The sequence below is a fragment of the Rhinolophus sinicus genome, chromosome X (genome assembly GCF_036562045.2).
Source record: "Rhinolophus sinicus isolate RSC01 chromosome X, ASM3656204v1, whole genome shotgun sequence".
Classification (NCBI taxonomy): domain Eukaryota; kingdom Metazoa; phylum Chordata; class Mammalia; order Chiroptera; family Rhinolophidae; genus Rhinolophus; species Rhinolophus sinicus.
Window position 1 is genome coordinate 43,254,934 of NC_133768.1, and position 5,502 is coordinate 43,260,435.

At 35.8% G+C, this 5,502-nt stretch overlaps 1 pseudogene; it reads left to right on the plus strand.

Annotated features, from left to right (window-relative positions):
• Nucleotides 1–4,857: 4,857 nt before the first annotated feature.
• On the plus strand, nt 4,858–5,291 carry LOC109439967 (guided entry of tail-anchored proteins factor 1; annotated as a pseudogene).
• Nucleotides 5,292–5,502: the final 211 nt, after the last annotated feature.

Here is a 5,502-nt window from a genome sequence, read left to right on the forward strand (position 1 = left end):
TTAGGCCACAAAACAAGTCTTGATAAATTTTAGAAAATTGAAATCATACCAGTTGTCTTCTCTGACCACAGTGCTATGAAATTAGAAATGAACTACAGGAAAAAAACTGGAAGGCACACAAATTCATGGAGGCTGAATAACATGTTACTAAATAATGAATGGGTCAAGCAGGAGATCAAGGAAGAAATCAAAAGATATCTCAAGACAAACGAAAATGAAAACACGACGACCCAAAATCTATGGGATGCCACGAAAGCAGTCCTAAGAAGTTCATAGCATTGCAGGCCTACCTAAAGAAACAAGAAGCATCACTAATCAACAGTTTATCTTCACACTTAAGTGATCTGGAAAAAGAACAACAAAATAAGCCCAAAAGGAGTACAAGGAAGGAGATAATAAAGATCAGAGCAGAAATAAATGAAATAGAAACCAGAAAAACAATACAAAAGATCAATGAATCCAAGAGTTGGTTCTTAGAGAAGATAAACAAAATTGACAAACCTTTAGCCAGACTCATTAAAAAAGAGAGAGAGAGGACCCAAATTAATAAAATCAGAAATGAAAGAGGAGAAGTGACAACAGAAATACAAAAAATTTTAAGAAATTACTATGAGCAACTATATGCCAACAAATTTGACAATCTGGAAGAAATGGACAATTTTCTAGAGGCGTACAACCTTCCAAGGCTAACTCAAGAAGAAACAGAAAACCTGAATAGACTGATTACCACCAGGGAAATTGAATCAGTAATCAACAATCTCCCAACAAACAAAAGCCCTGGACCAGATGGCTTTACAGGTGAATTTTACAAAACGTTCAAAAAAGAATTATCACCTATTCTCCTCAAGCTCTTCCAAAAAATCCAGAAGGAGGGAAGACTCCCAAACACTTTTTACAAAGCCACTATCACCCAGATCCCAAAATCAGACAAAGACACCACAAAAAAGAAAAAACTACAGGCCGACATCTCTAATGAACATAGATGCAAAAATCCTTAACAAAATATTAGCGAACAGAATTCAGCAATACATTAAAAAGATCATACACCATGATCAAGTGGGATTCATCCCTGGTATGCAAGGGTGGTTCAACACCCGCAAATCAATTAATGTGATACACCATATTAATAAAATGAAAAACAAAAATCACATGATCATATCAATAGATGCAGAAAAAGCATTTGATAAAATCCAGCAGCCATTTATGATAAAAACCCTTAAGAAAGTGGGAATAGAGGGATCATATCTCAACATAATAAAGGCCATATATGATAAACCCACAGCTAACATCATACTCAATGGGGAAAAGCTAAAACCATTCCCCTTAAGATCAGGAACAAGGCAAGGTTGCCCACTTTCTCCACTTCTATTCAACATAGTGCTGGAAGTTCTAGCCACAGCAATCAGACAAGAAAAAGAAATAAAAGGCATCCAAATCGGTAAGGAGGAAGTAAAATTGTCATTATATGCAGATGATATGATACTATATAGAGAACCCTAAAGACTCCACCAAGAAACTATCAGAGCTGATAGATGAATTTAGTAAAGTAGCAGGATACAAAATTAATATTCAGGAATCAGTTGCATTTGTATATACAAATAATAAAACATCAGAAGGAGAAATTTAAAAAGCAATCCCATTTGCCATTGTTTCAAAGACTATAAGATACCTGGGAATAAATTTAACCAAACATGTAAAAGATCTGTACTCAGAAAATTAGAAGACACTGAAGAAAGAAATCAAAGAAGATACAAATAGATGGAAACACATACCATGTTCATGGATAGAAAGAATTAATATAGTTAAAATGTCCATATTGCCTAAGGCAATGTACATATTTAACGCAATTCCTATCAAACTACCAACGAAGTTTTTCACAGAAATAGAACATATAATCCTAAAATTTATATGGGACCATAAAAGACCCCACATAGCCTCAGCAATCTTGAGAAATAAGAACAAAGTGGGAGGTATAGCAATACCTGACATCAAATTATACTACAAGGCTACCGTAATGAAACAGCATGGTACTGGCATATAAACAGACACATAGATCAATGGAACAGAATAGAGAGTCCAGAAATAAATCCATGCCTATATGGCCATTTAATCTATGAGAATGGAAGGAATAATGTACGGTGAGGTAAAGACAGTCTTTTCAATAAATGGTGCTGGGAAACCTGGACAGATACATGCAAAAAAATGAAGCTGGACCACCTCTTTGCACCATATACAAAAATAAATTCAAAATGGCTTAAAGACTTAATGTAAGACCTGCAACCATAAAATTCCTAGAAGAAAATATAGGAAGAAACTTCACAGACATTACCCGGAGTAAGATTTTTACTGATATGTCCCCTCGCGGGAGGGATGTAAGAGAAAAAATAAACATGGGGATTACATCAAACTAAAAAGTTTTTTCACAGCAAAGAAAACCATCAATAAAACAAAAAGGGATCCTACTGAATGGGAAAAGATATTTGCCAATGATATATCGGATAAGGGGTTAATATAAAAAATTTATAAAAAACTCACTCAACTCCAAAAAAACAAACAACCCAATTGAAAAATGGGCAGAGGACATGAAGAGACATTTTTTAAAAAAGGACATACAGATGGCAAACAGACATATGAAGAAATGCTCAACCTCACTAGCCATCAGAGAAATGCAAATAAAAACCACAATGAGATACCACCTCACCCCAGTCAAAATGGCTGTCATCAATAAATCAACAAACAACAAGTGCTGGCACGGATGTGGAGAAAAGGGAACGCTTTTGCACTGTTGGTGGGAATGCAGATTGGTGCAGCCACTATGGAAAACAGTATGGAGTTATCTCAAAAATCTGAAAATGGAACTACCTTATGATCCAGCAATCCCACTCCTAGGTATCTATCCGGAGAAATCCAAAACTCCAATTCAAAAATCTTTATGCACTCCTATGTTTATTGCAGCACTACACACAACAGCAAGACATGGAAACAACCGAAATGCCCATCGGTAGATGACTGGATTAAGAAACTGTGGTACATTTATACAATGGAGTATTACACAGCCATAAAGAAGAAAAGAAATCTTACCATTTGCAACAACATGGATGGACCTAGAGAACATTACGTTAAGTGAAATAAGTCAGACAGAGAAAGACAAATACCATATGATCTCACTTATATGCGGAATCTAAAGAAAAGAATAAGTTAATGAACTAATCAGAAACAGTTTTGGAGACATAGAGGAAAAACTGAGGGTTGCTAGATGGGCGGGGGGGTGGGGATACGGGGGAAGGTGAGGGGTTTTTTTAGTTGGTAACCACAAGATGGCCACGGGGTTTTGAAAATTAATTTGGGGAATGTAATCAATAATGTAAAGATTTTGTAGTGTATCTGATTGACATGTGTCCCATTTGGGAGACCACCTCAGGGTGATGTAGATGCCTGATCTCTGCACTGTACACCTGAAGCTGAACAATAATGAATGCAAACTGTAATTTTATATATATGTGTATATATATATATATATATATATATATATATATATATATGTATGTATATATATTTACAAGAAGCAGAGTACAGCATTAGGAATAGAGACAGTGGAAATGCAATGGCTGTGTGCGATGTCAGAGGGATAGTGGATGGGGGGCGGGGGGATCACACAGTGTGCGGGATATAAATGATAAACGTCTAAATGTTGCTTTGTCTTGTGAACCTGAAACTAATAAAAAAAAAAAAAGGAAATAACTCAAATGTCCTTCAACTGGTGAATGCTAAACAGTAGTACATCCCTAAAATGGAATGTCAGGTATTTACTCTAGAGAAATAAAAACTCATGTTCACATGAAAACCTATATACAGATATATCAGGCTTATTTACAATTGCCAAAAACTGGATACATCACTCATGTCCTTCAATTTCAAATAAACAAGTTGTGATGCATCCATACAATAGAATACTACCCAGCAACAAAAAGAAACAAACCACTGATACATGCAGCAACATGGATGAATCTCCAATGTGTCATGCTAAAAGAAAAAAATTTACATATTCAAAGGATACATACTGTGTTATTCCAAGCATATGACTGTGGAAAAGGCAGTGTTTTTGAAAAACAGATCTGTGGTTGTTAGGACCTGGGAAGAATAGAATAGTTGACTACAAAGGGACAATACAAGAGAGTTTTCTGAGGTGATAGAATTCTTCTGTAACTTTGTTTTTGGTTACATGAGTATAGGTATTTACCAAAGTCATAAAATTGTAGACCCAAAATAGTAACTTTTACCCAATTCAGATAAAGTAAGTGAATAAAAAGTATTTATTATGAGTAACTTTATGCTCATAGAACTGGCAACTTTAATGAAATCATCAAATTTCTTTAAAAAATACAACTTACCAAAAAACAGACACAAGATTAAATTAAAAGTGTGAATAATTCTTTATATATTAAACAAATTGAATGTGTAACTGAATCCTTTTCTACTAAGAAAACTCTGATGTAGGTGGATGCACTGGTATATTCTCTGAAACATTTAAGAAAGAATTATTTACCTGTGTTGCATACACTCTTTCAGAGAATACAATAAAGATGAAATATTTTGCAAATTGTTTTATGAGACCCGATTTACCCTGATACCAAAACATGACAAAGACGCTACAGGTAAAGAAAAATATGTTATTAACTTTCTTGAACATTCAAAAATTGTAAATAGAACGCCAGCATGGTCCTTATGGAGCTGCCTTAGCAGAGCTTGCGCTGTCGGGAGCTGCAGGGACGAGCGTGGCGGGAGGCCGACCACCGGGCATGGCTGCTGGTATTCAGCTTTGTGTTTGGGTGCAATGTCCTCAGGATTCTTCTTCCGTCCTTCTCCTAATTTATGACCAGGATGCTGCAGAAAGATGCAGAGCAGGAGTATCAGATGAGAGCCGAGATTCAGGATATGAAACAAGAGCTCTCCACTGTCAATGTGATGGACGAGTTCGCCAGATACGCCAGGCTGGAAAGATAAACAAGCTCAAAACGCATGTGAAAGTACGGACAGCTCAGTTGGTCAAGATAAAATGGGTTATAAGTGTTGCTTTCTACGTTTTGCTAGCTGCCTTGATGGTCTCGTTCATTTGGAAGTCCCTGTGGCTGTCATGCCAAGTAAATGGATAACTCCACTAGACCGCCTGGTAGCATTTCCTACTAAAGTAGCAGGTGGTGTTGGAATTACCTGTTGGATTTTAGTCTGTAACAAAGTTGTGGCTATTATGCTTCACCCTTTCAGCTGAAAAAGAAGATGAATACAGCTATGACCCTTTTTAAAATGGATTTTCACTTAGGTAACAAATCTGATTTATACTCTCATTTTTTTCAGAGGCAAAAGCGCACAGGTTAGTTCTTTGTTGAACCTGTTTGTTCTTGGACTCTATGTGACATTCTTTTTTTTATTTATTTTATTTTATTTTATTAAATTTATTGGGGTGACAATTGTTAGTAAAATTACATAGATTTCAGGTGTACA